This window comes from Ambystoma mexicanum, chromosome 4q (assembly GCF_040938575.1).
Source record: "Ambystoma mexicanum isolate Mex_15411 chromosome 4q, UKY_AmexF1_1, whole genome shotgun sequence".
In the NCBI taxonomy this organism is placed as follows: domain Eukaryota; kingdom Metazoa; phylum Chordata; class Amphibia; order Caudata; family Ambystomatidae; genus Ambystoma; species Ambystoma mexicanum.
The window spans coordinates 1193592287-1193616350 of record NC_090928.1 but is presented as its reverse complement, the minus strand read 5'-3'; positions in this window follow the sequence as shown (position 1 = coordinate 1193616350).

Below are 24064 nucleotides of genomic sequence, written 5' to 3'. Positions count from 1 at the left end.
CATAAAATCACACCCCTGTGGAGTGCACACAGCCCTGGCACATACCAGCTGACAATCAATGATGATGACATAAGGGACACTCAACTGTCAAAACCATACCAGCCTGAGATTGGTCACCTGGAAGTGTTACATTGTGTGCATCCCTACCTACCCAAACACCACCAATGCTGTGTCATCAAAAGACATACATCTATGCTGATAAATTCATTACTCCCTTGCTAAATACAACATGAGAACAGCGCCATGTCACACAACCCCTCCCCAGCTCCACCACCAAACACACCATGGCATGTCATGCAATATGAAAGCAAAAAAAGCAATGCACAAGACCTGACACAAGTGTCACAAAGTACACTGTCCCTATTGGAAACTGCCCACACACAATATGCTCCCAGTAATGTATAACTAACAGCACACATTACCAAATACTTAGCACCAACACAATGCTGCAACACACCATGGAAAAATGCAAAAAACATGACAGTACACAGCTCATGGGAGCCCAACGTCACTGTGTAATTCACTGTCACTTGGTCACACCCTTTGCAAGCCCATGGAAACGGGAAGCAGGAGGGGTGTGTGTCTCACGAACCCAAGCATCTAACCCAAACTCAGGACAAGCCTGCATGTGCCCAGCCGGAATACAGTGGATGCCCACGGGAGCCACACAAGGCAATGCAGTGGATGCCCACGGGAGCCACACAAGGCAATGCACTGTAAAAAAAGAAAATCAAAAATCAAAAATGGCCATGTGGGGACTGGGGGGTGGGGGAGGCCACCCAGGAGGTTCGAGGACAGGGTGCACACCAACACCCACCTGCGTGGATGTTGCGGAAAAAAAAATACCTCCTTGGGCTCATGGCCTGCACGGCTATGCCATTGTGGGAGAACTGCTGTCGCTCTGCTCATCCTCTGCTGCTGCATCAGGAGGCGGTGGCACTATGGGAGGCAGCCCATGCAAAGCCCTGGTATGGTCCTCCATGGCAGCAAGCATGCGGGTCTGGAAGGTCTGATTCTGGAGGATTACAGTGCAGAGATCCCCATGCAGCACATCACGGGTTGCCTGCATTTCTGCACGCATTGCCTCGCGTGATGCCCGGATCTCCTCACGTGTTGCATGCAGCTCAGCTGAGAGCAAACGTGTGAGCTGCTCCAGCTGCTGTTCTGCCCTTAAATTACTGGAAGCCTCAAGTGCAACCAGAGTCTGCCTGAGGCTTCCCTGTGGCCCTGGGACTCTATTGATATGGATTTGCGCAGAGTCTCCAGTGCCGCCCGTCTGTCCCTGTTGGATGCCAACATGTCTTCCCTGTGTGATTGGCAAATGGAGTCTGTTGCCTGCTGTTGTTGCTCCATCTGCCTTTCACGGGGGATAATGGAAGTGGCCATCCTCTCCATTGCCTGAGCCATCATTTCTACTGATGCTGCCTGTTGGGTTGCCATACTGTACATGGAGTTTTCCCATACAGTATTGCCTGGTGGGGCACGACCACCGCATTGACGGGCACCACACCTGTTTGGGGGAAGGCGATCTGCAACTTGCTGTGCTGGCACTGCCTGAGGCTGCAGGACTGCGTTCCCCCTCTGATCTGCTGGCCCAGGAACAGGATCAGATGCTGTGGAGTGTGACCCTGCATCTGTAACTGCCAAAGGCGGACCTACCAACACTGACAACCCCATAGAGGGTTCTATCCCTGGTCCAGGTGGGTCGGACAGAACAGAATTCCTGCCAGAAACACTTCACTGCGACTGCACATAAGTCTCATCATCCGATTTAGCACCTGAATAGAGGTCTGGGGAGTGCACCCAGAGGCACCCCTGGACAGTCTGGTCTGCAGTAACATTGGGTTTTCAGCCACCACCACACCAGGTCCCCCACTGGTGCCCGGTCGTGCCTGAGATTCCTCCTGGGTCTGCACCATCTCCTCAACCTCAACAGCACCAAGTGCGTCATCACCTGAAAAAACATGAAAGACAACAAATGGAAACAGGCATGAGCACCATAGCACACACATAGGCCGTGACAAGCCAGAGATCCAGTACATGAATTACACATGTCCCACATGACTATAACCCTGCCATGCATGCACTGTCAAAGAGTTGGAAGTGGAGTCAAAAAGGCAGACACTGAGGAGAGCAAGATGGATATGCAACACATTTGGAGCATGTTGGGTAGCACTGGCATCACACATCAGGCTGTGAGTGGCAAGTCCAATACACATACATGACACATGCCACCACACAGATGGCATGTAGCATAGCCACAGTAAATTACAAAACTACAGCAATATCTCAGTGAATGAGTACTGTCACACATCCATGTCACATCAACATGATGCGAAGATTGATTTTGTATTTTTGTATTTGTATTTGTTTTATTTATATAGCGCAGACCAGGCTCAAGGGCAACCGGGCGCATATCTTAGAAGAACATTACAGGCATGACATATAGTTACAGTGTTTACAGTAAATTGTGAACAAAGTACAAGTGACGTTACAATTCAAGGTAGCAAACAGAGCATTAGTGAGGGAGTGTAGCAGGACAGGGACCCAGAGGGCTGGTCATGATCAGAAGAGCTGTTGTTAGTAAGATGTGGCTAGCCAGAGCTTTGCTTTGTGTTTAAATAGGTTGAATGAGGGTAGGGTTCTGATAGCGAGAGGTACGGTATTCCAAAGCTTGGCCGCCAGGACTGGGAAGCTGGTGCAGACATGCAAACAGGCCCTGATAAAAAATGTCTGCAGCCCAATACTCCATCGGCCTGAATGGTGTAATCATTAACATAACCAGGTAAAAGTAGTGGCCCAGTGTGGGCTGTAAACAATGACCGAAGCATATCACATATGTTGCAATAGGGCAGAATAATGCGTAGTACAAATGGGAGAGTGGAAACAATCAGCCTGAATGAACACTTACAAAATCTGAACAATGTAGTTGCAAGATGACAGTTCAAGGTAAAGTGCACTAATGTGGGCGTAATTAGCAACTGTGGGCAGAAGGGATACAGTCATACCCAAATCCAAGGCACGTGAATGTATGGGAGGAAGCAAATGGGTGACCCATAACACTCAGGAGTACACACCCTCACCTGGCACTCAATCAGAACCCGTCACCCAAACATCATACACATGGATTACACACACACTTATGGGCACTCACCGGACAATGTGACGTAATCAGGTAGTTCTCCCACACCTTAGATCTGTTCCTCTGTGACGAAGGTCCCAGCAACAGACTCATGTCAGTGAGTTTGTTATCCTCTTGTGGAGACCCACTGCCAGTCACCAGAGTAGCGGCATGATTTGAGGCCAGCTTGTTCTTTGCTCTGCGTTTCAGGTCATTCCACCGCTTGTAGCAATCATCAGCTGTGCGCCTCACAAATCCAAGGGCACTTATGCGGTCCGCGATGGTCTGCCAGTGTACCCTATGTTGACCAGGTGTGGTCTTGCACCCTGCAGTCACCAACATTTCGCGGCTATGTGCCAACACGTAGCTCACAAGTGCATCAAGTTCGGGGTCATTAAAGCTAGGCTTCCTTGACGTGCCGTACTGTATAGCCGTGTCTGGCGTCTCAGCCTGTAGTGTCAGAGCACCCTTCTTCCTCTTCTTCAAAGGTGGAGCTGAGCCTGAGTGGCTTGCGCCACTCTGGTCAGTAGGGCCAGAAGCACAGGTGGACTGGTACTGGTAGTGTGCGAAGGCACAATGACCATAGGTCTTGGTGCAGGCATTGGCTGAACTGTGATGTTGGCAGGGGCAACGTCAGTTTGATGGACCAGAACCGAAACTGTCTGGAGCTGCCCCTGCAGCCTCCCCACCCTGCCTACTTGGGGCAGCAGATGACATCGCTGCCCCAGATCCACGTGGCCTGGTGACACCAACTTGCACCGACACACGTAGCTTAGACTTGCTGACCTGGAAGTCAGCCTGGGAGTCATCCTGTGCTTGCTCAGGTGCCACAATGGGCTGGTCCAACAAGGGCTGAGCTGGGATGGTGTTAGCCACGTTTCCCTCAACCAGGGGGGGCATGGGTGTCCCTGATTGGTCCTCCACACCTAGGGGTCTAGGGGCACCCTGCAACTCGTGGCCACGTCCCCTACCGCGCCCACCACGCCCACCTTTTGGAGGTCGGCCACCTTTGCCTCCCTTACCGCTAGGTCACCTCCCAACCATGCCACTGATGTTGTTGTGTGTATGGGAGTTGCAGTAAACAATTGTCCTGGGCAATTGGGGGTGAAAGGGGTAGGGTACTAGATGGAATTGGTACCCCAGTGCTCTAGCAAGGCTGTATGTGACCCCTGGGGGAAGATGACGGGTCACGTAACGCACAGGCACCCCAAAAACAAAAAGTAACGTGCACGCAACCCCTCGTAGACCATGTGCGTGGAAAAATGAACCTGCACTACGCTGTGGCACCCAGAAACACAAAAACAAGCGTACAATGCCTACAATGACCTCTGAAGGGGTACGCGACACACGGGGCAAGCACAGTTGGTAAATGCGTGCGTGACTCACCGTCTGACTGGAAAAATAATGTGAAAAAAACGTGTATGTGCGCGTAGGCCACACCCCCGCCAAAAGAAGAACTGTACGCTGTCTGAGGAGACAGGACAAAAGAAGAAGTGAACGCTGTTTGAGGAAACAGGCCCAAAAAAAATAAAGAACGCTGTCAGAGGTAACAGGGAGTACAAACTTGAAACGCTGTGAAGTAATCACATGTGAACCGACAAGAAGTACAGCGTCACTTACGCGTGTACGTGCTAAGGCCCTTTCCTCCAATTACACAAGCTGACACTCGGACATGCAGTTTTTGGACGTGTACGATGAACTTGCACCCGTGTTGATGGAAATGCCCGCCACGTCACTTACGCGTGTAGACCCTTTCCTCGGATTACATGCATCCACACGCCGTCCACACGCGAACGTGCAGTTTTTCCATGCGCGCTGAACCACTATGCCCACGTCACGAGGGAAACGCCCCCGCGAGTCACGTCACAGAAGCGCTTACGTGCTAAGGGCCTTTGGTCCAATGAAACCGCATACGTGTGCTGACGCGCTGACATGCACGAAGGGCCTTTCCTCGAATTACACGCTGACGTGCAAGATTTTCACGTGCCAAATCACTCCGTATCAAGCTGGCCATGCAACAACACACGGAAGACCACGCTCCTGCCCAGAAGGCCGAATTACTGCCCCCCAGAGCCCTGAGCATGCTCCCAGCTGCCATCTGCTGCTGCCTGACTGCCTGCTGCCCACGTGCCCTGCTATTTGCTGCCTGAACGTCAGCCAGGGGTGCAGTTGCTGTGACCACCCCTGCTGGAACCGAAGACTCCCGACTGGAATACCATTGCCCCACAGCCCAGCCCCAGGACCCAGTTGCCCACCCACTCCTGCCTCTGGGGTTGCCATGTCGGCACAACACCATCTGGCACCACTGGCAACCCCCAGCCAGAGAGGCAGAGGGCCAACAGCTTCAGTGCCAGGGATGTTGGTGTCCTGGTGGAGCAAGTCCTGGGGCAGCATGATGCCCTCTTTGGAAGTTTGCGCGCCGACAATGAAGGACGGACCAGGATCTGGATGGACATCGTGACTGCCATCAACACGGAGGGGGTGGCAGTCCGCGACTTACACCATGTCAAGAAGCGCTGGGAGGACTTCAGGTCCAGGACCCTCAACAAGGCCCGGCACCTCTTGAAGGCAGCAGATGCCAAGGGGCGCCGGGGCCACCTGTCCGACCACCAGATGAGGGTCCTGGAACACATATGCCCAGCGCTCCACGTCCAGGTCCTTGAGAGGCAGACCCGTCTGGAGTCAAGCGGTAAGTGTACATGCATACTGATTGGATGCTGTGCGTGTGGTGGTGTGCCAGTAGTGTGCAGGTTGCACAAGTGTTTTCGTAGGGCCATGTAGGGATGTGTATGAACAGGGGCGTGAGGCTGCCACATGTGAGTCCTCTTAGGTGTGAGACACATCGATGGTGCATCTGTTGGTAAGCATGTTGTGCAAATGCAGGTGTGGTAGCACACATATTTGAATTTATGTGTATGTACGTTGGCATGGTTGTGGTGTCACACATGGATGGTGGTTCCTGCTGCATGTATCTGCACTGTGTACATGTGCATGTGTGTGTATTTGATAAGTGTAAGTGTGCAACTGTGATGCAACATGGATGCACGTGACACTGATATGTAGAAGGCTGAATGCCAAATGTGACATGTATGGCGATCGCATCACTGCGACAGTTGGAGGAGATGTAGAGGTGCATGTAAGTGTGGTGGCGTGTGTGCGTGTCTAGTGCACTCCCTGTGTTTCATGTGATGTCAGGCTCACCTTCGGCTGTTCATGCTGTTGTATGTGTATGGATGTTGCTGCCTGCTGCAATATTGCTGTGGAAATGCTCATGTGTGTCAGTTGAAATGACATGTGTGTCGTGGAGTTTGATGACATGTCTGAAGTTTGACACTGCCACTCATGTGCAACTGTCATGTATGTATCAGTCCATTGTACAGTGCCCTGATGTCTGTGTTTTATCTCGTCCTGTCTGCAGCGCCAACTGATGAAGAGGGCGGAGAGGGTGCTGTGGAGCACACCGGCAGGGTTCGCACCACCAGCCGGAGACGCAAGGCACAGCTCCCCTCCCAGATTGTCATCTCGTCGGGGAGTGAGGAGTCTGGTGCCGCGTCACAGGCCGCAGCTGCCAAGGGTAGGTCCAAGAGGCAGAGGTCGGAGGTGGACTCCTCGGCAGCAGAAGGGGCAGCTGAGACCCCACAGGGTCCAACGGAGGAAGATGGCACGGACTCATCCAGGTTGGTGGGGGGTTTGGTGGAGGAGGAGGCAGCGGAGGGGACACACACGGGGTCTGGAGGTGGGGATTCCACTGGTGCTAGTGGTGCAGTGCAGGGGCAGGGACAGGATGCAGCACAGGCCGCCGCGGAGGTGCCTGTGTGTAATCCTGTCCCTGATCCTGTCACTGCATCATCTGGCACCAGCAGGGATGCCTACGTCCAGACCCATTTTCAGGGAGGGGATGAGCGCACGACAACTGGCCTTCCTCTCCCTGCGGATATGGCTATCCGGGACCGTGTTGAGCCTGTCCTGAGTGGGATAGCGTTGCGTCAACGGGGCATGCGAGGTGACCTGCAGTCTTTTCGTGGAGAGATTGCACGTCGTCTCGCATGGCTCTTTGACCACGTTGACCTACTGGGACGGGTCACCGGTGCTGGATTCCTCCGTGTGCTGGACCTTCTTGCGACCCCCTCCTCACCTGAACCCCCTACGCGCCAGTCATCCTCCATGCCATCTTCCCACCCATGTGTCACCTGGGTACCCTGTGGAGCTGCCCCTGACCCAGCGGCCAGGCTGGTGGAGGACACATCCCTGCCACAGTCTGGAGTCGGACGTCCAGCAGGGGTGGCCACCACGACAACTGCACCTCAGCCGGAGGAGGACGTGCAGGCAGCAAGAGCCAGGGCGCAGGCACAGCAGCAGCAACATGGTGGGAGCAATGATGGCTCGAGGCTTTCCACATCGGAGGGGCAGGCATCGGCCATAGGGCAGGAGGACCCCGAATTTCAAGTGTCTTCCGTGTGGCAGCGGTTGGGCCACGCCATAGATGTGGAGCGGCAGCAGGCGGAAGAGGCACGGCTCACAATGGTCAGGGCGGAGAACTCCATGAGGAGGGCCCTGAGTCGGGCCAAGTGCCTCGAGGCAATTTGCAGGGAGTTGGAGGTGAACATGTCGTTGTCCCTGCGAACCCTCGGGGCCATGGAAGAGGACCGCCTCCAGGACATTGAGCGGGAGTTTGATGATGCCTTGGCCCAGGACATCAATAAGTGAGCCGTCGGACTAGCCCGCTGCCATTGTAAATAGTTAGATAGTGTTAGGTTTCATTTCTGTTTTTTTATTTTGGGCCGCTTGGACAATGCACCACATTTTTGTATATAGTTCATTATTAGGTAGGTCTTTTTTGTAGGTTTCATTTCATTTGTTGGGCTCATGGACCCTGGATTGGTGATGTGTATATAGTTGAACAGTGGATGTTTCTCGTTTTTATTTTAATTTCACCATGGCGCAATGGATTTCATATTTTTTTTTTCCCTTGGATTTGCTTTGTTGGACTGAGACTTTGAACAAATTTTCATTTGGAGTTCTTTGGATTCTGATTTCATATTTTTTATTTTTTTCCGGACATGCTGCATTTTATTTCTTATTCCCATTTTTGAATTTTTTTTTCCATTACATTCATGTTGTGTTCAATACATTTTTGTTTCATACTTCGATGTGTGGTATTCTCTCATTGGTTTCATGCATGTCATGATATGGGTTTTCACATTCACTTGCACCCATTGTGTGTGTGTGACGGACATGTGTTCATGTACATACTTGCCATTCGGGTTGTATCATGTAATGGCCATTTCTCTGTGGGTGGATGCAATACTTGTTTGGGTCTTTGGGCTGGGGTGGCGTGTGGTGTGGGTGGCGATGAGGCCCATGATTGAGGATCGTCATGACGTGGGTGCTGGGGGACATGAGTGGGGGCCTGCTGGCAGGTGCCCCTGACTGCTGGGGGTTGGGGGTGCTGGGGGATATGAGTGGGGGCCTGCTGGCAGGTGCCCCTAACTGCTGGGGGGTGGGGGTGCTGGGGAACATGTGTGGGGGCCTGCTGGCAGGTGCCCCTGACTGCTGGGGGGTGGGGGTGCTGGGGGACATGAGTGGGGGCCTGCTGGCAGGTGCCTCTGATGTCTGGGGGGTGGGGGTGCTGGGGAACATGTGTGGGGGCCTGCTGGCTCGTGCCCCTGACTGCTGGGGGTTGGGGGTGCTGGGGGACCTGAGTGGGGACCTGCTGGCAGGTGCCCCTGACTGCTGGGGGATGGGGGTGCTGGGGAACATGTGTGGGGGCCTGCTGGCAGGTGCCCCTGACTGCTGGGGGGTGGGGGTGCTGGGGGACCTGAGTGGGGACCTGCTGGCAGGTGCCCCTGACTGCTGGGGGATGGGGGTGCTGGGGAACATGTGTGGGGGCCTGCTGGCAGGTGCCCCTGACTGCTGGGGAGTGGGGGTGCTGGGGGACATGAGTGGGGGCCTGCTGGCAGGTGCCCCTGACTGCTGGGGGTGGGGGTGCTGGGGAACATGTGTGGGGGCCTGCTGGCAGGTGCCCCTGACTGCTGGGGAGTGGGGGTGATGGTGGACATGAGTGGGGGCCTGCCGGCAGGTACCCCTGACCGCTGGGGGGTAAGGGTGCTGGGGGACATGTGTGGGACTTGAGTGGGGGCCTGCTGCAGGTGACCCTTGACTGCCGGGGGCTGGGGGTGCTGGGGGACATGAGTGGGGGCCTGCTGGCAGGTGCCCCTGACTGCCGGTGTGTGGGGGTGCTTGGGGACATGTGTGGGACATGAGTGGGGGCCTGCTGGCAGGTGCCCCTGACTGCTGGGTGGTGGGGGTGCTGGGGGACATGAGTGGGGGCCTGCCGGCAGGTGCCCCTCCCTGCTGGGGGGTAGGGGTGCTGGGGCACATGTGTGGGGGCCTGCTGGCAGGTGCCTCTGACTGCTGGGGGGTGGGGGTGCTGGGGGACATGTGTGGGGGCCTGCTGGCAGGTGCCTCTGACTGCTGGGAGGTGGGGGTGCTGGTGGACATGAGTGGGGGCCTGCTGGCAGGTGCCTCTGACTGCTGGGAGGTGGGGGTGCTGGTGGACATGAGTGGGGGCCTGCTGGCAGGTGCCCCTGACTGTTGAGGGGTGGGGGTGTTGGGGGACATGTGTGGGGGCCTACTGGCAGGTGCCCCTGACTGCTCGGGGGTGGGGGTGCTGGGGAACATGTATGGGGGCCTGCTGGAAGGTGCCCCTGACTGCTGGGGGGTGGGGGTGCTGGGGGACATGAGTGGAGGCCTGCTGGCAGGTGCCCCTGACTGCTGGGGGGTGGGGGTGCTGGGGGACATGTGTGGGACATGAGTGGGGGCCTGCTGGCAGGTGGCGCTGACTGCTGGGGGTGCTGGGGGACATGAGTGGGGGCCTGCTGGCAGGTGCCCCTGACTGCTGGGGGGTGGGCGTGCTGGGGGACATGAGTGGGGGCCTGCTGGCAGGTGCCCCTGACTGCTGGGGGTGGGGGTGCTGGGGAACATGAGTTGGTGATCACTAGTGCAAGGTGACATGTGGCTTGGCTGGGGGGCATGCCCATGGTGGATGGGCTGCCTGTGGGACATGGCCAGGGGTGCAGGGTAGTCCCCTGTGGTGTGGGCTGCCTGCAGGGGCCATGGAGGGTGTAGAGGGAACACCTGGGACGACCGACACTGCCAATTCACGTGTAGGATTCACCGCGAACCCCTGAAAATCACGTACCCCGCTCTGACAGCAAAATCACATGTGAAACTTCCTGCGCAACCCAGAAATACACGTACCCCACTCGCACAGGGCATTTCGCGTGTGAAACTTCCTGCAAACCTCTGTTATATACGTACCCCTCTCCAATCGCGTGTGAAACTTCCTGCGCACCCCAGCAATACATGTACCCCACTCGCACAGGGCATTTCGCATGTGAAACTTCGTGCACACCCCAGGAATACACGTACCCCACTGGCACAAGGCCTATTGCGTGTGAAACTTCCCGCGCACCCCAGGAATACACGTACCCCACTCGCACAGGGCATTTCGCATGTGAAACTTCATGCGCACCCCAGGAATACACGTACCCCACTGGCACAGGGCCTATTGCGTGTGAAACTTCCCGCGCACCCCAGGAATACATGTAACCCACTCGCACAGGGCATTTCGCGTGTGAAACTTCCCATGAACCCCTGTTATACGTGTTCCCCTCTCCAAGCACGTGTAAAACTTCCCGCGCACCCCAGGAATACATGTTCCCCACTCGCACAGGGCGTTTTGCGTGTGAAACTTCACGCACATCCCAGGAATACACGTAACCCAATGGCACAGGGCCTATCGCATGTGAAACTTCCCGCGCACCCCAGGAATACACGTACCCCACTCGCACAGGGCATTTCGCGTGTGAAACTTCCCGCGCACCCCAGGAATACACGCACCCCACTCGCACATGGCATTTTGCATGTGAAATTTCCCGCGAACCCCTGTTATACACGTACCCCGCTCCAATCGCATGTGACACTCCCTCTGCAGCGGGGTACGTGTATTCGGAGGGGTGCGCAGGGAGTTTTACAGGCGTTTTCGTGGTTGGGGGCCTGTGCGAGATGTATGGGATTTGTGCGCTGTGCATGGTGCACGGGGAGGGGTTGGGGGCATAACTGGCGCTGCTGCAGGGTCACTGTGCCACTCTGCACCACGACTGGTTTTGGAAACTAAAATCCATGAATATGCTGTGCGCGGAAATGGATTTTAGCGCACGCGGCTGGCGCAGAAATTCGCATGTGCACATTGTGTGCCAGCCGCGTGCGCCACTTGTGCGCTGAATTCTATGAATTACCCTCCAAATCTTCCTGCTACTAAAAAAAGAAAATCTAATGCAGAAAAAAGCTTTGTAAGACACATCACAACTCCACCGCTGGCAATGGCAAAGAGCCCTAGACAGCTCCCTTCATACACCTCAAAAATCGGGGAAGTCAAGAACCATGCACAAGAACAAATTACTCCGGATTTTACTTGGCACCAGGAGGTGAACAATCTATCCAATCTGGCTACTGGCCATGACCACGAGGGACCAGCAATGGGGTAAAGAAGGCATAGCTGCCAGGAACCGGCTGTGTGGTAAATCTTTTCAAAATTGGGATAGGTTTGAATGGGGAAAAAATTCTGCTAGTGTGTACAGGTTGAAGTACTGGATGGGATTGCATCAAATATGCACGAGGAGGGTGAGCAAGAACTTCAAAGTGTGTTTTTTTTAAAGTGTATAAATGTAAGTACACAGCACAGTTATGCAACATTGGTGTCTGGCCAATGGGCCTGTCTGGCAGCAAAGAGAAATGTGTACTGTAATTGTTTTATTGGGGCATGCAGCATGGTCGAAGCGGTAGGCTTTAATGGGAAAAAATGTCTGCTTGCGGTTACAGCCTAAAGTGGTGGACTAGATTGAAACAAATTTGCACGATGAGCATTAGCAAGGACCTGAAACATACTTTTGCATAAATGTATTGTGTTTTATTTTTCTAAAGTGTAAGAATGTAAGTTGAAACATGAGTGGCCCTCGGCAAATGCAAATGTGTACTCTGATTTGCTTATTGGGGAATGCGACATGGCCGAAGCCCAGGCATCATGGATTTGGAGAGTGACCATGGCTGCAAGCCATGACCACTTGCCATTGGTTACATTATTCAGGTGCAGTGGACACTGAGCTATGATTCAGGATAAGTGCAGTGAATAATAGGGATGGTTTGGTTGTGCTGGGGTCATGGTTGAGCATCATGCCGTAGACAATTGAACAAGGATTTGCATCCCCAGCATGTGCTACTGATAATGACAGACACAAGTATGTGTTGCAAAAAATATGTTTCTAAAAGGAGGCTTATAGTTCTTTCATATATATGAAAAGAGGAATTATTAATAACTTATATACAGTGATGTAACACCATGAAACATTTTTACTTGCAAAAACCTATTACATTGACAGAAAAAACTTTGTTAAGGGGATGTTACAGTTAAGATGCATCCCAACCTTGGGACTCCTCCGCTCCAGTAGTTAGCCAGTCGTGACACACCTTGGGATCCCTTAGCATTTCCCTCTTTGGTTCTCATGAACACTTGCCCCTCCATACTGCCCCTTCTATGTATGCACTTCTCTCACTGTACAATGCATAAGTACATTTATAGGAGCACTGTGTACATTTTATTTGTATAAGTAAGGGAAATGCAGATGAAAAAGATTTTTAGAAGACTGTTAAGTGGCAGTTGGTGTGTGGAAGCTTAATGTGGTCATAGGGTTATATGTGCAGTTTTTGGAAGTGTTTGGTGGATGCATGTGTGACTGAAAGCAGGCATTGAGGGAGTATTGCATATGTAAAATTAAAAAGGGTAGAAGGGCTGCTCTGTGTGATGGTGTGCATGGGCCAACTGGGCTTTTTAATGATAGATGGCCTGGAAAGGGGACAGTGGAAACCGTGGATAGTTCTAAAGGTCCATCGATTATGGTCTTTATTGTATGCTAGAGAAAACTATTTGGGACAGAAAATTGTTTCTGTCCTTTCATATTTTTCTCTAATATACAATTGTCAATTATTCTCATTAGCATAATACAAAATGCTAATGGAAATGTTGGAGAATATTATTGAGTTTCACATTTGTGATGTTGTGTGTCATGTCCTGGGTGATATTTCTTAGCAGTGCACAGTGGTGGCCCAAGTTCTGGTTGCTTAGCTTACTATAAATGGCGAATTTCAGGGGGGTTTCGGCTTTACTTGTAACCATAAAGTCCCTTTAACAAAGCTTTTTCCTTGAATTTTATAGATTTTTATTAGTAAAACTTAACCATAATGGGCCTCATTACGACCCAGGCGCTAATGGGTCAACGGCGCCGTAAAAGGCTGCGGTGCCGTTAAACTATTAGCGCCTAATTACGAGGTCGCTTTGCGGGACCCGACCTTAACGGCTAGTATTTCCAGCCGTTAAAGTAGGGACCCGCAAAGAGACCTTGGTACTAAGTACGGTGCCGCAATTTGCGGCACCGTACTTAGCGCCTTCCTCATTCCCATTGAGCCCTATGGGGCAAAAATGGGAATGGGGAAGGGCCATGGCGGCATGGGGAATTACTGCCCCGCCAACCTTGTAATAGGGTGGTAATTCCCCATTCCGCCATGGCGGTCACCGGCATGGACCATGGTGTTAATAGCACCATGGTCCTCCGCCTGGGTCGTAATGAGGCCCAATGTCCCTTTAACAAAGTGTTTTCAGTGAATTTCATAGGTTTTTATTAGTGCAACTTAACCATAACATCCCTTTAACATCCCTTTAAAAAAGTTTTTTCAGTGAATATATTCACTGAAAAAACGTTGCTAATGGGACGTTATGTTTAAGTTGCACTAATAAAAACCTATTAATGGTTACAAGTAAAACCGAAAAAACTCCCATATTCGCCACTTATAACGATAATGATGTGTTATTTATATAGCGCCTTAATCCAAAGTGCTTTACAGAGCACATATTTACATACAATATCACCCAACCGAAATTGGTACTCATTTATCGACCTCAGAAGGATGAAAGGCTGAATTGGCCTTGTCGGGATTCGAAAATGCGACCTGCAGATCAAGCTGGTAAACTAAGCAACCATAACGCGCGCCACCACTGTGCACTGCTACGACTAACACACAGGACTTCAAAGATGACATCACAAATGGCATTGATGACATCACATATTGGGGCCACTTGTTTTTGTTCACTGACATATGTAGGCCAGGTGGTTTTGTTCACTGGCATTCAGAATATTAAAATTCAAATGGTGCGTTATCTCTAGAAGTTAGCCTTGTCATATGTTCTTAAAGTACTTTCCTTAGGGTTTGGTCTCAGTTCATGGTGCACATACATGGGGAAATAAGCAGACCTCAAACACACAATTCATTTGTATACATGAAGATATGTTATTAACATTTTCTGATGATGCTGTTTCTTCTTCCTTACTTTAGTTTCCCTGTAAGTGCCTCTGATGTGTATGCATTGTGGGACTTCATATGTATTGTTTGTACTAGCACGTGTGTAGTAAGTCTTGAAGTGTTAGCTAGTTATTAAATGTTTAACATTACTCAAAGCTCTAATACGGTATCAGTCATTATTGTGCTATCCAAAATTACAAGATAATAAATATTGTACTTCTATGGTGCATGCTACAGCCATTGCCTATGTTTATGTATGATTAGGTTCCCCTATTAACAACAACACTCCAATACAATGTTGTTTAGATGAGTACATTTTTTAATAGATTAAGTAGTTCATGATAGGTCTCCCAATCACCCCTGACATCTTGTTACCAACATTATAAACGCAACCTGTTGTGTTTATAACTTTGACGAAAGGGACTTTTCATCAAAATTAGTTTCACATGTGATGTTATCAGTGATGTCATCAATGACATTTGTGATGTCATCTTTGATATCCTGGGTGTTAGTCTTAGCAGTGCACGGTGGTGGCGCAAGTTAAGGTTGCTTATCTTCTCATAACTGGTGAATTTCTGAGGTTTTTCAGTCTTACTTGTTACCATAATGTTCCTTTAACAACGTTTTTTCATTGAATTTCATAGGTTTTTATTAGTGCAAATTAACCGTATCGTCTCTTTAACAAGTTTTTTCAGTGAATTTCATAGATTTTTATTAGTGCAACTTAACCATAACATCCCTTTACCAAAGTTGTTTCAGTGAATTTCATGGGTTTTTACCAGTGCATGCTATTTTCCTACACCTTACTAATATCATACTTATCCCAATATAGCAACATTTTTGTCCAATTTACAAAGTTTCACCTTAAAACACTGCCATTTCCCACCATTTAGCATCATTTTTAACACTTCTGTAAAATGCGTGCAACTTTTTCCACTCTATTTGCATCCGTCGACGTCCGAGAACATCTGATGTTATCGGGGACCTTCCGGACAGTGCCACGTGTCCATGTGCTTGCGCATGGTATGATGATGTGTCTGTGAATGCATCTGCATTTCGCGATCAGGTCTGTGCTTTGAGGGCAGTTCAGAACTGCATTTTCTACTGTTTAAGGAACTTTCAAGCTCAAAATGTACTCTTGCACAGCTCCTACACCTATTCTTCCCCCTTCTCCATTAACGATCTAGAACAAAGCACATACTTGGAAGAATATTAGCAAAACTATTATTTGTCTTAAAAATGCCATCCCTCGTCCCCAAGAGCCACCAGCACCACCAGCTGAAGGGCCTACACAACAAAAAAGCATAGTACTTCTAAAGACAATGAAGAGGACCAAGAAGTGCCTACCTCTAGCACCCAGAGAGAACCATGGGTTGGGCAGTTCTTTATCACTGTTGGGAATGTACCAAAGGCTAATGCTACCAAATTGAAATGCACTAAGTGCAATTTTGTAGTTCAGTCGCAGACTACCTTTACAGTACTCCTACGGGACCACCTCCATGCGCTGCAACACCAAATCCAACCACTGCAATGCTCTTGGAAAGGTTGTTCTCCAAGTAGTAGGCTCTCTTCCTCCACCAATACTCTAACCACTGCATCTTCCTCAACCAATACTGTAACCACACAGCCTACTTCTGTGGGACACAAAATCCCACCAACTACCTTGCAAGCGATAAAAGAGGCTGTTGATCCATATCTTTCGAAGACAACAGTCCTTTGCATATACTACAACACATCACTCTGGCAAGGCAAGCAATTTCAAAGTGCTTTTGAAGCTGTAATCAAGGAGCATGAGATACACTGCCCCTTACCTTAGATGTAACACACGCGCAATGTCTTCCCCTGTCCAACAGCCCGTCCATATTAGTGCCTGTTGCCTCTTCCCTCATTCCGCTCCCCACCTTACATTCTAGAATCTCTGAAAAGAAATTAATACATCAAAAAACAACAAAAGAAAGGTTTGTTTAGGTAGCACCTTTCACAGTTAAAATATAGAACATAGACTTAATAAGATTTTCCAACATTTCCATTAGCATTTTGTGTTATGCTAATGGAAATAATGTGGCGCTCATCCCGTGTTGCAGGGACTGCCATGAGGATAACGGCCCGGCAGCCCAAATTATCGGCACAAGCGAAACAAGAGTGTATAACGAGGGTTCCGGACCATTATCCCTTATTCCAGCCCCTGTAATGGGGGCTGAAAGCTATTAGCACCCTGGGTTCCCAAGCCGGGACACCTCCATTTTTCCAACAAAACTGATTTTTCTTCTTAAAGGACGGAAAATCCTTTTCCAAGATGGCCACCATGGAAAAGTGGCAGCCTGCAGAAGACGAAAACCCTATGACCATATTACCACAAGCTCATTTTTTCAAACCTATCCCACTTTTGAATAACTTTACCACAGGTGGACATGGCCATTTTAACCCCATTTGTCGTTACTCGTGGTCATGGCCAGTAGCCAGATTGGCCGGGTCATGTCCTTATGCCATGACCCAGACAATCTGGCCACTGCCCATGGCCACAGGCTATACCTCTGTCACCAAAGGTATATCAGTATTTTTTGTACCTACATTATGACACTTGTCAAAAAATAAAACACAGGCACATTTGGAAAACCATGCTTTAAGGTCCTTGCCAATGCTCCTTACACAAGTTTGCTGGAAATTAGCCCATGTTTTATTTTTTCAAAAGTGTCAAAATGTATGTACATACAATAGTCATATAATTTAGCCACCACTTGACAAAATCCATTCAGACTTCATACAAACATTCAAGGTTGGGTCTATAATGTTTCTGAAAACCTTTGTCCACATTCGTCAAAAGCCATCTAAAAATGTTGAGCCCCCTCTAATTTAGCCCCCTCCTGACAAAATCCCACCAAACTTTACAAAAAGATTTATATCTAGATCTAAAATGGTTTTGCAAACATTTGTGCATATTCGTCAAATGGCACCACATTTAGAAGCCTTTACAATATTTTGGGACCCCCCCTCTAACCTTGGCATAACAGCTCCACACTTTCCAAAACCATTCATAATCAGATCTAGATTAAAATTCCAGAATTTCATGCAGTTTCATTCAGTGGTGCCAAAGTTATAAGCCATCCAGAAACTGCTTTTCACCAACCCAGTAATGCAGAAATTGGCATAGATGTCCCCGAACATCTGAAGTGTTCGCGAACATGACAGAACTGTACTGAACAGCCGGACTGTTCGCAGACTTCGTGGATGAAAACCCAATTTTATGTCTTCTTGTGACCATATCCCAGCCAATCCTCATCAACCCCCACCTCCCCAGAGATTGTTTCATGAGTTTTACAAATGCAATGTTGTGTTTTTAAATCACTTTTTACCACGATGTCTGCTGACACTGGCGGATGTCCGCAAATCCAACATGGCGGGGTTTCCAAAAATCTGATGCATTTCACACTTTTCATCACCCAATCAGCGGGTGCGCCTGATTTCAGAGGACCTCACGTCGCCTTCTGAACCAAACAGAGGCCTGTCCGCGGACTGAACAGGGAAGTGAGCCCGCAGTCCGAACCCAGATATCACGAATTCGTTTTTACCTATTTTTGGGTGATTTCAAAAAACCACTGGATGGATTTACACCAAATTTACAAAAGCACGCTCTCAGGACCAAGCCGCCGCTCCTGCCGCAAATTTGGTGAAAATCCGTCCAGCGGTTGAGCAACTTAACCATAACTACAGGGAGCTACTGCAGGCCATGTGATAAATATATATATCTATATCTATATATCTATCTATATATATATATATATATATATATTCAGTGAAAAAACTTTGTTAAAGGGACGTTATGGTTAAGTAGCGCCACTAAAAACCTATGAAATTCAGTGAAAAAACTTTGTTAAAGCGACAATATGGTTCACGTTATGGTTCCAAGTAAAACCGAAAAACCCCTGAAATTCACCAGTTATGGTAAGCTAATCAGTGATGTCATCAATGACATTTGTGATGTCATCTTTGATGTTGTGGGTGTTAGTCTTAGCAGTGCACGGTGGTGGCGCGAGTTATGGTTGCTTAGCTTACCATAACTGGCGAATTTCAGGTGTTTTTCGTTTTTTTCGGTTTTACTTGGACCCATAACATCCCTTTAACAAAGTTTTTTCACTGATTTTCATAGGTTTTTAGTAGCGCAACTTAACCATAATGTCCCTTTAACAATGTTTTTTCACTGAATTTCATAGGTTTTTAGTAGCGCAACTTAACCATAACGTCCCTTTAACAAAGTTTTTTCACTGAATTTCATAGGTTTTTAGTAGCACAACTTAATAATAATAACTCTGATTTTATCTACATGTAGAATTGAACATACTGAACCTTCTCTATTGAGTTTGATGTCCGCAAACTCTTTTAATGTCCGTGGACATGTTCGGACAATAGTACCACTACCTAAAAACTCGGGGGGGGGGGTATGTTTGATTGTTATATCATAACATATGAACATTTTACAAATTCACAAACCAGCACACATACACATTATATGTAGTAATACATAAAAAGTGTAACCGATATATGTAACACACTAACCATTCATTTACATACAATATGTTCTAAAATGGAATATACCAAAAGAAGATAAATAGGCTTCCAACATAATTACCTCACAGACACTCCACAACTAAGAGCAAGAGCAGACCTACTGAGTACTCAGAACATGCCTTACCTGAAATAGTAAGTGTACCGCATTTTACTCATATATTTATACATTTTCTGTATTAGATTTAAAAAAATATCATCTTTTTTTTCTCACAGAAATGTCTAGTACTCTGGAATGGCTAGAGGAGCATTTCCCACATGAGGAAATGTCAGAAGATAGTGAAACTAATGGTAGATACTTTACAATATAAACCATTTAATTATTATTATTTTATATACATTTAACATATATATTTTTTTTGTACAGAGCATACCAAAATAGAAAATATCTCTGAAGAAGCTGTTATGGATAACACTCTTGACAGCATAAAAGAAAAAATGGATTTATTGTTGACCAATTTTAATAATTTGAAAACTTTAGTTGAAGATCATTTTAAACCAAAAACCTCATACCATTGTCCCACATGTACTTGTCCCCCCTCACCATATACCAGTCAATTATCCCCAAACCCTCTCCATGACCCAAAACGTTTTGATGAGACTTCCATCCCTTCTTCACCTGATACAAATCCTGTTGAAACCCCTAATTCTCCTGTTTTTGTTTCCGTTTCTGCCTCACCTTCTCTGTCATAAATTGTTAATATATGTTAAATAAAGTTAAATTTTTATATTGTGTTGTAATTCATTTCATTTAAAAAAAAACAATTTAGGTGAGCGCGGGTGTTCTAAAATGTTTGTAAATAAACGAAAATGTCCGTACTGTTCGCTACCAAGTTGAAACTGTTCTAAGAACACATGTGGTGTCCTGAAATGTTCGTAAACAAACAAAAATGGAGGTGTCCTGAAGAACACTATACCTGTCTGTACTGTTCGCTAGCAAGTTGAAACTGTTCTAAGAACACACGCGGTATCCTGAAATGTTTGTAAAGAAACAAAAATGGAAGTGTCCTGAAGAACACTATACCCGTCCGTACGGTTCGCTACCAAGTTGAAACTGTTCTAAGAACACACGCGGTGTCCTGAAATGTGCGTAAATAAACAAAAATGGAGGTGTCCTGAAGAACATTATACCTGTCCGTACTGTTCGCTACCAAGTTGAAACTGTTCTAAGAACAAACGCTTGTCCGTAACTGTTCGTTTGACGTGTGACGCACTTTCAATTAGTTCAGGACCCGAACAATGTTCGTAGAACATCAACGCACATGCGCAAACCAATGTCCTTGCATTTGGTGTCCTGCCGAAAGCCGCTCCCTTCACGGACATGTTCACGAAGCGATCATGTCACCGCGCCCACGCTGATCGCGTGTTCTAAAATGCAGACACTGTTCGTGTCCGCGAACAATTTAAAAGTACATTTTCAAGTAATCCACAATATTTTTCAATAAAAACTCACCATAGCACAAGTCCCACATACTAATCATGAATTTCTACATACTTTTTGAAACTTTTTGAACCTTTTTTTGTGTTCGATCTGTCCGTGGACAGCGCGCATGTCCGCAAACCGCATACAAGCTCCCCTATAAAAGACCACGCCCTAGAGCTTATTCTCATTGTGTTTCTGGCTATTCTTCAGAGCACAGCGATTTTTCCTGCCACTTGCAGATTGATATCTTCATCAAGATGGCATCCATGGCTGCACTACTGCCACCTGGTGCTGCACCTGCTTCAGCACCACCTCCACCCCCTCCACCACCACCACCTCCCCAAGGGCCTGAAGGGGGGGACAGGAGTGAGGATGCAGAGGAGGAAGAAGAGGATGACGAGAATGAGTTAGTGGAAATCCCTACTACACGCACTCAGCGTGAGTCTTGGGTGTGGCGGTTATTTACCATTCATGGGAATGGTCCTAAGGCTCGTGCGAACCGAGTCACCTGCAATGAGTGCAAAATGGTACTCAGTCGCGGGAGGCATGGTTCGTATAGCTTTGGGACCACCACCATGAAGCAACACCTCAAGTCATTCCACACTGGGGCAGTTTACAAGGTTGTACCTTGTGAGGAGCGTAGCAGGTTGATTTCCTCTACTTCATCCTCCGTTTCTGATCCTGTCACCACAAGGAACACTCCTGTGGGACAGCGTCTTCCTCAAGCTGCCTCACAGGCCATACGCAATGCTGATGACCCTTACCTTTCGAGGGTCACAGTTGTGTGTATGTACTGCGACGCAGTACTCTGCAGGGGGGAGCGACTTTGAAGTGCTATTGAGACTATCGTCTCAGAGCACGAGAAGATCTGCTCACTATACAAATAAAACCCACTCTACATCTTCCTCTCTCAGCTCGCCCTTTCTTATCCCTGTGGTTGGTGTCACCCCCTTTACCCTCCTTTCCATTCTTCCCCTAGTGTGTCGTGTATAAAAAACCAAAAAAAATATAAAACAACAAACAAAAAAAACTAAGGCTCTTTTCAGAGCCGCCTTTCACAGTTAAAAAATAGAAGTGAAAATAAATGAAGCAAGGCCCTTTGTATTTTTTAGAAGTCCGCGGACAGTCCGCGGACATCTACATTTTTGGGGTGCTGTCCTATCATAACCATTGCAATTTTCTCTGGGAAGAAGTGGTGGCTCTGGAAAGAACCTTTGGGTGGTGTTTGTGTTTGAAAAATTAAAAATACTCAACACCTACTTCAAAATGGATGCTGTAATTCTAAAAAAGGTTGCAATGTATTTTGTATGTTTCTTAGAAAAATCTGATTGCCAGCATAAATTAGATGTACTCCATCTCTGCGAAAAATGTATGTACTACGAAACATAATATTTTCATTGTGAAAAGAGGACATGCCACAATCTCTTAGAAAGGCACAAACAGCCTTATTGACATTGCGCCTTGCTTTCTCTATTTGTGGACCAAATGAAGAAGAACAAAGCCACATTTGTCTCTGCGCAATCCGTGAAAAAATTACTTGAGAATTTGGAAACATGTCCATGACCTTCCCAAGTCCTTCTTTCATTCAAAATTGTAAAGAAATTCCAGACACATGTCCTAAACTGTTCCCTCCACAATGAATTACAATTATGTCTGGATGTTGCTCTGTCTCCAACGTAGCACAGAGAGGTAACAAGTCCAACCACTTCATTCCACGTACTCCATGCCAGTGTACTTCCACATATGGGAATCCAAGATCTACAGCTACCCCACAGCTTTCTGCATGCACCTTCAACCAATGTATCCACGAGTTCTTCTCTCAGCAAAAAGAGTATCTGAGAAACTCTCTCCTGGCACAACACACCCACTAAACATTCCTGACCAATCCCTTTCTATGCTCATTCTCATTTGCATGGCTTCCCAACCCAAAAATCCCTGGATGTAACACCCGATGTCCGCGAACTAGCGCCATGTCCGCGGACATATCGTAACATGGACAGCCCTTCTACCATTTCCACTTCACTCTCTGTGCCATTCCATGATTGGATGTAGCTAAGAAGTCACATGACCATCCACCAATCACATCCAAGACCTATACATCTAACTGCATCATCATAGATCAGCACTGCAAATGTACTGTGATTCTCTCTGAGTACAAGTGTCATTTCATTAGAAAGCACCTTCTACAGGAAATACTGTACATGTCTCCAAGAATTCTACTTGCAGCTCCATGCATATCCATATGCCTGAACACAAACTACAGGTATGCATATTTTCTGTAAAGTACATGAACACATTTTCTACTTTCATATAAACAGATTAACTGACTTTTAGCTTGTATAATCTGTAAAATGAATCTACTGTCTTTTTGTCAATCTGCTAAAATCAGCTGTCACTTACAAACCTTTATACTATTTAATTTCTTTATACACACACACACTCAAATCATGTTGAACTAACATTTTTGAAATAAAATATATAGACTACATATAGTCAAACAAAATTGCATGCACACTCTATGTTCAAATCTCAAACAACAATACTTGTACAATTACATAAACATTTTTTTATTTTTTTATTTATTTAATTACTTACATTTATATAGGACAAGCAGCCCATGACATTGAGGCACTATTACTTGCAAAAGCTTAGTTACAGGAATAGTGGTATTCAGTGGTACATTATGAACTCCACAAGGCATACTAAAGATATTTTGTTTGCTACAGTTAGTCATTGAAATACAGTTTATTCATTAACAACATATGATTTGTATTCAACTGGTGCAACATATTTTATGTGAATAAGATAGTTTTAATTATTTTGAGGAAGGCGCTGAGGATGTCAATTAAAAAAATCAATGTCTAAATTAAAAACAGTGGTATATACAAACAAAATTACTAATATATTTCTTTTATAATTGCAGTGAAGACCATTCTCCTGAAAAGAAGCAGCCGATTTTGAAGTACAAAGAACAACTAAGAAGTAACCTGCTCATTTTAGAAAAAAAGTAAGTTGAATACCACCATAATATTTCTATTTTTACTCAAACAAACTGTAAGATTAATATATGCTATTTCTGTGCCTAATAATAGAGATTCTGCACCATTCTGTTCAAAAATCCCCATTCGTAAACAGTGATTTACAGCCAGAATGGCCCACTAATTCCTATTTTTCAACACATAAATTACCCAACTCAGCCACTAGAATTTTGATGTTATAGAACAAACAACTGTTTTAATTGTATAGCATTAGATTTACTATTTGCACTTCTCCACACCACTAGCTTACTTTTTTCTGTAATCTGAACCGAAGTTTAGTAACACATTAATTCAAGAATACCCATCCCTACTAGTTGTAGTTGCCCAATGCACAATCACACACCATTACATACATCTTTATCATCTTACTCAAACACTCATGCACACAGCACACATACATTGCAGAACACCCCAACCCATACCTTCTTTATTCTTTTCAACAGACCCTAAAGAATGCCTAACAAAAATCAAGTCCGTAGAAAGCAACGCAGAAGTAGAGCAAAT